General features: G+C 42.5%; 1 pseudogene; it reads left to right on the forward strand.

Annotated features, from left to right (window-relative positions):
- The first annotated feature begins 240 nt into the window (after nucleotides 1-240).
- The window catches only part of LOC782844 (protein PRRC2B-like), a 59,758-nt pseudogene continuing 47,557 nt past the window's right edge, over nucleotides 241-12,441 (forward strand).

Genomic DNA, 12,441 nt, shown 5'->3' on the forward strand with positions numbered 1-12,441 from the left:
GGGCTCGGGTTACTCAGAACTCCGGCTCTGGGTGCAGTGTCTCCACCAGGCCCTGGTGCTTGGGGTGCCCCCGGGATCTGTGGAATGGTACTGGTTGTGCCACCTGACTCTCCTACAGTGCTGGGGCCTCTGAAATTGGCCAGGTCACCAGAGTCACTAGGGACTCCAGGACTGACGGCATCACCAGGGCCAGCTAGGTCACGAGGGCCATCCCGGCCACCAGCACCACCCAGAATCACCATGGCCGCCATATGCTGTGCCCGCTGCAAAGGCCACAGCACCTGCTTCTTCATTGGCTGCCCTTGTGACTCCTCCACTGTGTGCCTCAGACTCCATCTTGAACCGCTCTCCCCTCCCTCCGCGGTGGGAAAGACTGAACCGTCCCTAGAGATACCAGCCCTGTAGTCAGATCTGCAGCTCAGCATCGGGAGAGCGGCTGCGCACACGCACCTTGGTCCTGCCTCACGATTGGTTCCCACCAACAATGGGCACCCTGCTGACGTTTCACTCGTTCACGAACCATGTAGCCCCAATGCGCATGGGCAGACACACACCCACGTGGTCTGGTCCCTCTAAATCAGCCCTGCCTCGGACATAGAAACCTGGTAAATGGCTCAGCCATGAGGCCTCTGGGTGGCGCTCCACCCTTTGGTGTGGGGGGCAGTTCCTCAGTGCGCATGCTCAGACTGCCCCACTCCTCAGGGCACGTGAGTGTTTCCAGTCCAAGCCTGCAAACCCCAAGTGAGCCCCGGTCCCTGTGCACTTTCAAGACTGCACTGCTGCCAATCTGACATCGCTCACAGGTGACCATCCTGCTGAGTGCGGGTCCTTGTCATTGACTTCTGGAAGGGAGTCGGGCACCCCTGGGTCAGGGCCAGTCTCTCCCTCTGGTGTCCCACATATATAGGTCACGTGTGTGTAAGTGCATCTGTGTGCGTGAACACTTGGGCAGGTGCATGCACATGGGCGTGTGAATGGGTGTGTTTGTGAGAGAGAGCACGTGCACACATTCATGCACATAGGTGTGTGCACGTGTCTATTTGTGTAGGTGTTTGCACATGGGCATGTATAGGTGGGTAGGAGAAGCGTGTGGTCAGATGCATGCACATGGGTGTGTGAGCATGCATGTCTGTGTGTGTGCCAAGAGAGAGTGCCTGTGCACAGGTGCCTCTCATGGGCGTGTGTGTGTGTGAGAGAGTGCCTGCACAGCTGCATGTGCATAGGTGTGTGCATGCGTGTGTGTTTAAGAGAGAGAGCGTGTGCACAGGTGTATGCACATAGGCATGTGTGTGTGTGTGAGAGAGCACATTCACAGGTACATGTACATAGGCCTGTCTGTGTGTGTCTGAGAGAGAGGCAGAGTGAGCACATGCTCACGTGCTTGCACATGGGCATGCATGTGAGTGCAGTAGGGAATGTGTGGTCAGGTGCATGTACATGGGCGTGTGTGTGCATGAAAGAGAGAGCAGAGGTCAGATGAATGCACATGGGTATCTGTGTGTGTGTGCTTGCACAGGTGGCTTCACATTGGAGTGGGTCGACCCAACTCTGGAGTCCTGAGACTAGGGATGCAAAGAGGGCTGTGCCTGCCCACCTGGGTAGGGAAGCAGGGACTGCTGTTGCACTCACTGGGGATGGCATGGGGCTGGGATGCCTGGGGCTCCAGGCACACAGACTGCAGGGACTCTAGGCTGGGGACTTAAATCAGGCCCCCCAGAAGCAGTGGTAGTACTGGCTGGATTAAAGGGCTACAGGAAGGGCAGTGTCCCCCAAGACACCCCCAGTCTCTTGGCCTTCTGCTGGCACAACTCTCATGGGCTTTCCCTCCCCAGGAATAAAGTCTTGTGGCTGGAGGTGCCAGGGGCCCTCAACTGGGAGGTGACCCTGTGTTTGCTGGCCTGCTGAGTGCTGGTCTAATTTTGTGTATGGGAGGGGGTCAAGTAAACAAACAAGGTATAGCGGGGGGTGACCACGGGGCTGGGGCAGCACTGCTTGGGCGTGGGGTGCATATGCCAGGTGCCACAGTAGGTGACTGGATCAGGGCCACTGCCCGAGGAGGGGGCAGGCACTTCAGTCCAGCCACTTGACGCCCACCCCCTGGCTGGATAGACCTCTAGGTGGCCCTCCAAATCCCAGGCCAGCAGCCTTCCCCCACCCCCAGTGGAGGGATTAGATTTTCCTGCATTATCATGTTAGCTGTAGGAGTTTTGTAGTTTACCTTGATCAGATTAAGAAAGTCTGTTTGTAGTCCTAGTTTTCCGACAGTTTTTATCATAGTCGTTGTTGAATATTGTCAAATGCTTTTTTGGCATCTATTGAAATAATCATATAGTTTTTCTCCTGTGTTTTCTTAATATGATGGGTAACACTGGTTGTTTAATCCATAACCAATCTTTCATTATTGGGATAGATCTCATTTGGTCATAATGCTTTATATATTGCTGGATTGAATTTGCTAACATTTCATTTTTTGTGCTTAACTTAATGAAGGATATTGGTCGATGGTTTTCTTTTCTTGCAATATCTTCATATGGTTTTGGTATTTTGTAAGATTGGCCTCATAAATGGTTTGAGAAGTGTTTCCCCTCCTCTACTTTCTGACAGAATTTGTGTAGGATTGGTGATATTCCTCCTTTAAATATTTCATTGCTGCTAAGTCGCTTCAGTCATGTCCGACTCTGTGCGACCCCATAGATGGCAGCCCACCAGGCTCCCTAGTCCCTGGGATTCTCCAGGCAAGAACACTGGAGTGGGTTGCCATTCCCTTCTCCAATGCATGAAAGTGAAAAGTGAAACTGAAGTCGCTCAGTAGTGTCCGACTCTTCGCAACCCCATGGACTGCAGCCTACCAGGCTCCTCCGTCCATGGGATATTCTAGGCAAGAGTACTGGAGTGGGGTGCCATCGCTTTCTCCAAAATATTTCATTAGTTAAATTTAAATATTTCACTAGTTAAGTCACATGGGCCTGGAGTTTTCTGTTCCATATATTTGATAGATATAGGGATATTAAGGTTTCCCAATTTCTTCTTGAGTTAGTTTTGGGAATTTGTGTCATTCAAGGAATTTGTTATTTTCATCTAAATTGGCAAATTTATTCACAAACATTGTTCCTAACGTGCTGTGGTTACTCTCACAATCCTGTCCGACTCTTTGCGACCCCATGGACTGTAATCTGCCAGGTTCCTCTGTCCACAGGTATTCTGCAGGCAAGAATATTGAAGTGGGTTCCCATGCCCTCCTTCAGGGGATCTCTCCAACCCAGGGATGGAACCCAGGTCCCCTGCATTTCAGGCGGATTCTTTACCATCTGAGCCACCAGGGAAGCCCAAGAATACTGGAGTAGGTAGCCTATCCCTTCTCAAGGGAATCTTCCCAACCCAGGAATGGAACTGGGGTCTCCTGCATTGCCAGTGGATTCTTTACCAGCTGAGGTACCAGGAAAGCCCTTAAACAACCTAGTCTGGGGTATTTTATTATTATTTTATTATGCCATGCTAAGCTGACAAATGGGCTTCCCAGGTGGCTCAGTGGTAAAATAAAGAATCTGCCTGCCAAGCAGTAGATGTGAGTTTGATCCCTGGTTCGGGAAGATCCTCTAAAAAAGGAAATGGCAACTCACTCCATTATTCTGGCCTGGAAAACTCCACGGACACAGACAGAGGAGCCTGGTGGGCTACAGTCCATAGGGTTGCAAAAGAGTTGGGCATAGTTTAGCGACTAAACAACAAGCTGACAAATTCAGGGTAGGTAGTACAAAAATGGACACTTTCATACCCAATTTGTTGTAGTCAAATCAATGCAATGTTTTTGGAGGGCATGGCGATATGTATAAAACATATTTGGTAATATGTATAGAACATTTTAAAAAGAGATTACTTTTTCACTCAACAATCCTTATTAAATCAGAATTATTGTACATAATGTGTTGGTGGTAGTGGTTTGGTAACTCAGCCATGTCTGACTCTTATAGCTTCATGGACTGTAGCCCACCAGGCTCCTCTGTCCTTGGGATTTCTCAGGCAAAAATACTGGCATGGTTTGCCATTTCCTTGTCCAGATAATATGTTACACAAAAACAAATGTACCTGGATGTCCATTTCAGCATTGTTTATAATACTGAAAAATTGCAAACAGCCTAAAGGCCTAATTACAAGAGACTGGCAAAAATAACTATGGATCACACATTGTGAGGAATATTATACAGCTCTTAAAAGAACTGTGGATGGCACAGGCTTTGCTGTATCCATTACATGGCCCACTTTTGGGTCAATTCTGGGTGCCCTGTCTGGAAAAGGATGGTCCTCTTCATTGTCCCCTTCCTCCAGCTGCCCCTTGCCATGTCCCTCCTCTCCTTTGACTTATTTGTCTCCTTTTCAACCATGATATGAGTTGATGTGCAAGCAGCCAACCCCTTAATAAGAAAATAGGCCTGTTTCTTCCTTGAAGTAATAAAGAAGGGCCAAGTCTTCAGACCACACTAGTTAAGTAAGAAAGACAATTATGATCCTTCAATTCACTAATAGTCAAGGCTTGCTATTGCAAGTGAAAAATAAGTGGAACAAAACACATTGGTTTTTAAGCCAAAGGGAGAATTTCTGGGTCTGTATAACTACAAGGTACAGAGATAGTTTCTGTCTTCTCAGGCATGGCTGGACCCAGCATTTTGTTCCCTGTGATTTGCCTTCTTGCTCCAACTCCACCTCTGTCCGTTGCCAGCCTGCCTCCCCTAGAGAAACAAAGTGTCACTGGTTGGATGATATCACCATAGCAGGAGGAAAGCAGTCCTTCAATGGCCAGGCCTGAGCTACATGCCCACCCCTGGAATCAAATGTGAAGTCAGCTCTATCACAATCACAACGGCCTAGAGAAAAGGAAAGGGGCAATTTTTAAGAGTGACAGCATACCAGTACCAAGAGAAGGAAAATGGATACTGGGTTACAAAATCCATACATGCCCTCGACAGTGGTATAGACTTTTCATCAAATCCAAAATCAATTTCGATGTTTAAAGGAACAAGACTGGGAAAGATTATTTCTTAATCTAACAGTGTGTTCATGCTCAGTCACTCAGTCATGTTCAACTCTTTGCAACCCCATAGACTGTAGCCCAGCAGACTCCTCTGTCCATGGAATTTTCCAGGCACGAATACTGGAGCAGGTTGCCATTTCCTTTCCCAAGAGATCTTCTCAACCCAGGGACAGAACCTGCCCCTCTTTCATCTCCTGCATTAGCAGGCGGATTCTTTACCATTGTGCCACGTGGGAAGCCCATTAATAGTGCAGACTATTATTTTCCCAAATAAAGAAAATACTTATGTCAGGGACTTCCCTGGTTGTCCAGTGGTTAAGACTCCACACTCCCAATGCAGGGGGCCCAGGTTCAATTCCTGGTGAGCCAACTAGATGCCACGTGCTGAAACTATTAAATAAGAGCCCACATGCCTCACTGAAGATCCTGCACACTGCAACTAAGACCCACACAGTCAAATTTTTAAAATGTCAAAAGTAATACCCACAATCACATGGTGGGAACATACTCTTAAGAACAGGAATGTGTCATATCCTCACATAGATTCTCAACTGGTTCTGATTTCTTTTATTGTTTTGTTATTTAGTTGCTCAGTTGTGTTCTACACCACAACCCTATGGATTGTAGCCCACCAGAATCCTGTCCATGGGATTTTCCAGGCAAGAATACTGGAATGGGTAGCCATTGCCTACTTTAGGGGATCTTCCAGAATCAGGGATGGAACCTGAGTTTTCTTCATTGGCAGGTGGGTTCTTTACCCCTGAACCACCAAAGCACAGGCTTACTCCAATTTGCTAAATCTTTTCTCAGTGAAGATGCACATTTACTTTCTTTCAATTTTAACACTGTGCCACTTCCCAGGTGGCACAGTGGTAAAGAATCCACCTGCCAATTCAGGGAATGAATGCTCGATCCCTAGGTCAGGTAGATCCCCTGGAGGAAAAAATGGCAATCCACTAGAGTATTCTTACCAGGAAAATTCCATGGACAGAGGAGCCTGGAAGGCTGTAATCCATGAGGTTGCACAGAATTGAATACAACTGAGTGAGCATACCTTATCTACAGATAACTTGTTCAGTTCAGTTCAGTTCAGTTCAGTCACTCATTCGTGTCCAACTCTTTGTAACCCCTTGGACTGCAGCAGGCCAGGCTTCCCTGTCCATCAACAACTCCTGGAGTTTACCCAAACTCATGTCTGTTGAGTTGGTGATGCCATCCAACCATCTCATTCTCTGTCATCCCTTCTCCTCCTGCCCTCAAACTTTGCCAGCATCAGGGTCTTTTCAAATGAGTCAGATCTTCGCATCAGGTGGCCAAACTATTGGAGTTTCAGCTTCAGAACCAGTCCTTCCAATAAGTACTCAGGACTGATTTCCTTGAGGATGGACTGATTGGATCTCCTTGCAGTCCAAAGGACTCTCAAGAGTCTTCTCCAACAACACAGTTCAAAAGCATCAATTCTTCAGTGCTCAGCTTTCTTTATAGTCCAATTCTAACATCCATACATGACTACTGGAAAAAAACATAGCCTTGACTAGACGGACTTTGGTGGGAAACTAATGTCTCTGCTTTTTAATATGCTGTCTAGGTTGGTCGTAAATTTCCTTCCAAGGAGTAAGCGTCCTTTAATATCATGACTGAAGTCACCATCTGCAGGAATTTGGGGCCCAAAAAAATAAAGTCAGCCAGTTTCCACTGTTTCCCAATTTATTTGCCATGAAGTGATGGGACCGCATGCCATGGTCTTACTTTTCTGAATGTTGAGCTTCAAGCCAACTTTTTCGCTCTCCGTTTTCACTTTCATTAAGAGGCTCTTTAGTTCTTCTTCACTTTCTGCCATAAGGGTGGTGTCATCTGCATATCTGAGGTTATTGATATTTCTCCTGGAAATCTTGATTCCAGCTTGTGCTTCTTCCAGCCCAGCATTTCTCATGATGTAATCTGCTTATAAGTTAAATAAGCAGGGTGACAATATACAGCCTTAACGTACTTCTTTCCCTATTTGGAACCAGTCTGTTGTTTCATGTCCAGTTCTAATTGTTGCTTCCTGACCTGCATACAGATTTCTCAAGAGGTAGGTCAGATGGTCTGATATTCCCATCTCTTTCAGAATTGTCCACCATTTATTGTGATCCACACAGTCAAAGGCTTTGGCATAGTCAATAAGGCAGAAATAGGTGTTTTTCTGGAATTCTCTTGCTTTTTTGATGATCCAGTGGATGTTGGCAATTTGATCTCTGGTTCCTCTGCCTTTTGTAAAAACCAGCTTGAACATTTGGAAGTTCACGGTTCACGTATTGCTGAAGCCTGGCTTAGAGAATTTTGAGCATTACTTTACTAGAGTGTGAGATGAGTGCAATTGTGTGGTAGTTTGAGCATTCTTTGGCATTGCCTTTCTTTGGGATTGGAATGAAAATTGACCTTTTACGGTCCTGTGGGCACTGCTGAGTTTTCCAAATTTGCTGGCATATTATGTGCAGCACTTTCTCAGCATCATCTTTCAGGATTTGAAATAGCTCAACTGGAATTCCATCACCTCCACTATCTTTGTTTGTAGTGATGCTTTCTAAGGTCCACTTGACTTCACGTTCCAGGTTGTCTGGCTCTAGGTGGGTGATCACACCATCATTATTATCTTGGTTGTGAAGATCTTTTTTGTACAGTTCTTCTGTGTATTCTTGCCACCTCTTTTTTAAAAATTTTTTTTAATTTAATTTAATTTTTTAAAATTTTATTTTATTTTTAAACTTTACAATATTGTATTGGTTTTGCCATATATCGAAATGAATCTGCCACAGGTATACATGTGTTCCCCATTCTGAACCCTCCTCCCTCCTCCCTCCCCATACCATCCCTCTGGGTCGTCCCAGTGCACCAGCCCCAAGCATCCAGTATTGTGCATCGAACCTGGGCTGGCGACTCGTTCCATATATGATATTATACATATTTCAATGCCATTCTCCCAAATCATCCCACCCTCTCCCTCTCCCACAGAGTCCAAAAGACTGTTCTATACATCAGTGTCTTTTTGCTGTCTCATATACAGGGTTATTGTTACCATCTTTCTAAATTCCATATATATGCATTAGTATACTGTATTGGTGTTTTTCTTTCTGGCTTACTTCACTGTGTATAATAGGCTCCAGTTTCATCCACCTCATTAGAACTGATTCAAATGTATTCTTTTTAATGGCTGAGTAATACTCCATTGTGTATATGTACCACAGCTTTCTTATCCATTCATCTGCTGATGGACATCTAGGTTGCTTCCATGTCCTGGCTATTATAAACAGTGCTATGATGAACACTGGGGTACACGTGTCTCTTTCCCTTCTGGTTTCCTCAGTGTGTATGCCCAGTAGTGGGATTGCTGGATCATAAGGCAGTTCTATTTCCAGTTTTTTAAGGAATCTCCACACTGTTCTCCATAGTGGCTGTACTAGTTTGCATTCCCACCAACAGTGTAAGAGGGTTCCCTTTTCTCCACACCCTCTCCAGCATTTATTGCTTGTAGACTTTTGGATGGCAACCATTCTGACTGGCGTGAAATGGTACCTCATAGTGGTTTTGATTTGCATTTCTCTGATAATGAATGATGTTGAGCATCTTTTCATGTGTTTGTTAGCCATCTGTATGTCTTCTTTGGAGAAATGTCTATTTAGTTCTTTGGCCCATTTTTTGATTGGGTCATTTATTTTTTTGGAATTGAGCTGTAGGAGTTGCTTGTATATTTTTGAGATTAGTTGTTTGTCCGTTGCTTCATTTGCTATTATTTTATCCCATTCTGAAGGCTGTCTTTTCACCTTGCTTATAGTTTCCTTTGTTGTGCAGAAGCTTTTAAATTTAATTAGGTCCCATTTGTTTATTTTTGCTTTTATTTCCAATATTCTGGGAGGTGGGTCATAGAGGATCCTGCTGTGATGTATGTTGGAGAGTGTTTTGCCTATGTTCTCCTCTAGGAGTGTTATAGTTTCTGGTCTTACATTTAGATCTTTAATCCATTTTGAGTTTATTTTTGTGTATGGTGTTAGAAAGTGCTCTAGTTTCATTCTTTTACAAGTGGTTGACCAGTTTTCCCAGCACCACTTGTTAAAGAGATTATCTTTAATCCATTGTATATTCTTGCCTCCTTTGTCAAAGATAAGGTGTCCATATGTGCATGGATTTATCTCTGGGCTTTCTATTTTGTTCCATTGATCTATATTTCTGTCTTTGTGCCAGTACCATACTGTCTTGATGACTGTGGCTTTGTAGTAGAGCCTGAAGTTAGGCAGGTTGATTCCTCCAGTCCCATTCTTCTTTCTCCAGATACCTTTGGCTATTCGAGGTTTTTTGTCTTTCCATACAAATTGTGAAATTATTTGTTCTAGCTCTGTGAAGAATACCGTTGGTAGCTTGATAGGGATTGCATTGAATCTATAAATTGCTTTGGGTAGTATACTCATTTTCACTATATTGATTTTCCAATCCATGAACATGGTATATTTCTCCATCTATTAGTGTCCTCTTTGATTTCTTTCCCCAGTGTTTTATAGTTTTCTATATATAGGTCTTTAGTTTCTTTAGGTAGATATATTCCTAAGTATTTTATTCTTTCTGTTGCAATGGTGAATGGAATTGTTTCCTTAATTTCTCTTTCTGTTTTCTCATTATTAGTGTATAGGAATGCAAGGGATTTCTGTGTGTTGATTTTATATCCTGCAACTTTACTATAATCACTGATTAGTTCTAGTAATTTTCTGGTGGAGTCTTTAGGGTTTTCGATGTAGAGGATCATGTCATCTGCAAACAGTGAGAGTTTTACTTCTTCTTTTCCAATTTGGATTCCTTTTATTTCTTTTTCTGCTCTGATTGCTATGGCCAAAACTTCCAAAACTATGTTGAATAGTAATGGTGAAAGTGGGCACCCTTGTCTTGTTCCTGACTTTAGAGGAAATGCTTTCAATTTTTCACCATTGAGGATAATGTTTGCTGTGGGTTTGTCATATATAGCTTTTATATGTTGTGGTATGTTCCTTCTATTCCTGCTTTCTGGAGAGTTTTTATCATAAATGGATGTTGAATTTTGTCAAAGGTTTTCTCCGTATCTATTGAGATAATCATATGGTTTTTATTTTTCAATTTGTTAATGTGGTGTATTACAGTGATTGATTTGCAGATATTGAAGAATCCTTGCATCCCTGGGATAAAGCCCACTTGGTGATGGTGTATGATCTTTTTTTTTTTTTTTTAAATTTTATTTTATTTTTAAACTTTACATAATTGTATTAGTTTTGCCAAATATCAAAATGAATCCGCCACATGTGTTGTTGGATTCTGATTGCTAAAATTTTGTTAAGGATTTTTGCATCTATGTTCATCAGTGATATGGGCCTGTAGTTTTCTTTTTTTTGTGGGATCTTTGTCAGGTTTTGGTATTAGGGTGATGGTGGCCTCATAGAATGAGTTTGGAAGTTTACCTTCCTCTGCAATTTTCTGGAAGAGTTTGAGTACGATGGGTGTTAGCTCTTCTCTAAATTTTTAGTAGAATTCAGCTGTGAAGCCGTCTGGACCTGGGCTTTTGTTTGCTGGAAGATTTTTGATTACAGTTTCAATTTCCGTGCTTGTGATGGGTCTGTTAAGATTTTCTATTTCTTCCTGGTCCAGTTTTGGAAAGTTGTACTTTTCTAAGAATTTGTCCATTTCTTCCACGTTGTCCATTTTATTGGCATATAATTTTTGATAGTCGTCTCTTATGATCCTTCGTATTTCTGTGTTGTCTGTGGTGATCTCTCCATTTTCATTTCTAATTTTATTGATTTGATTTTTCTCCCTTTGTTTCTTGATGAGTCTGGCTAATGGTCTGTCCATTTTATTTATCCTTTCAAAGAACCAGCTTTTGGCTTTGTTGATTTTTGCTATGGTCTCTCTCTTTTTTTTTTTTTGCATTTTTTTCTGCCCTAATTTTTAAGATTTCTTTCCTTCTACTAACCCTGGGGTTCTTCATTTCTTCCTTTTCTAGTTGCTTTAGGTGTAGAGTTAGGTTATTTATTTGACTTTTTTCTTGTTTCTTGAGAATACAGGCATACAATATGCCTGTATTGCTATGAACTTTCCCCTTAGGACTTCTTTTACAGTGTCCCACAGGTTTTGGGTTGTTGTGTTCTCATTTTCATTCGTTTATATGCAAATTTTTATTTCTTTTTTGATTTCTTCTGTGATTTGTTGGTTATTCAGCAGCGTGTTGTTCAGCCTCCATATGTTGGAATTTTAAATAGTTTTTCTCCTGTAATTGAGATCTAATTTTACTGCATTGTGGTCAGAAAAGATGCTTGGAAAGATTTCAATGTTTTTGAATTTACCAAGGCTAGATTTATGGCCCAGGATGTGATCTATCCTGGAGAAGGTTCCATGTGCGCTTGAGAAAAAAGTGAAATTCATTGTTTTGGGATGAAATGTCCTATAGATATTAATTAGGTCTAACTGGTCTATTGTATTGTTTAAAGTTTGTGTTTCCTTGTTAATTTTCTGTTTAGTTTATCTATCCGTAGGTGGGAGTGGGGTATTAAAGTCTCCCACTATTACTGTGTTATTGTTAATTTCTCCTTTCATACTTGTTAGCATTTGTCTTACATATTGCGGTGCTCCCGTGTTGGGTGCATATATATATATATATATATATATATATATTTATAATTGTTATATCTTCTTCTTGGATTGATCCTTTGATCATTATGTAGTGATGGTCTTTGTCTCTTTTCACAGCCTTTGTTTTAAAGTCTATTATATCTATATGAGTATTGCTACTCCTAATTTCTTTTGGTCCCTATTTGCATGGAAAATCTTTTTCCAGCCCTTCACTTTCAGTCTGTATGTGTCCCCTGTTTTGAGGTGGGTCTCTTGTAGACAGCATATGTAGGGGTCTTGTTTTTGTATCCATTCAGCCAGTCTTTGTCTTTTGGTTGGGGCATTCAACCCATTTATGTTTAAGGTAATTATTGATAAGTATGATCCCTTTGCCATTTACTTTATTGTTTTGGGTTCGAATTTATACATCATTTTTGTGTTTCCTGTCTAGAGAATATCTTTTAGTATTTGTTGGAGAGCTGGTTTGGTGGTGCTGAATTCTCTCAGCTTTTGCTTGTCTGAAAAGCTTTTGATTTCTCCTTCATATTTGAATGAGATCCTTGCTGGGTACAATAATCTGGGCTGTAGGTTATTTTCTTTCATCGCTTTAAGTATGTCTTGCCATTCCCTCCTGGCTTGAAGAGTTTCTGTTGAAAGATCAGCTGTTATCCTTATGGGAATTCCCTTGTGTGTTATTTGTTGTTTTTCCCTTGCTGCTTTTAATATTTGTTCTTTGTGTTTGATTTTTGTTAATTTGATTAATATGTGCCTTGGGGTGTTTCGCCTTGGGTTTATCCTGTTTGGGA

The sequence above is a fragment of the Bos taurus genome, chromosome X, assembly GCF_002263795.3.
Source record: "Bos taurus isolate L1 Dominette 01449 registration number 42190680 breed Hereford chromosome X, ARS-UCD2.0, whole genome shotgun sequence".
Classification (NCBI taxonomy): domain Eukaryota; kingdom Metazoa; phylum Chordata; class Mammalia; order Artiodactyla; family Bovidae; genus Bos; species Bos taurus.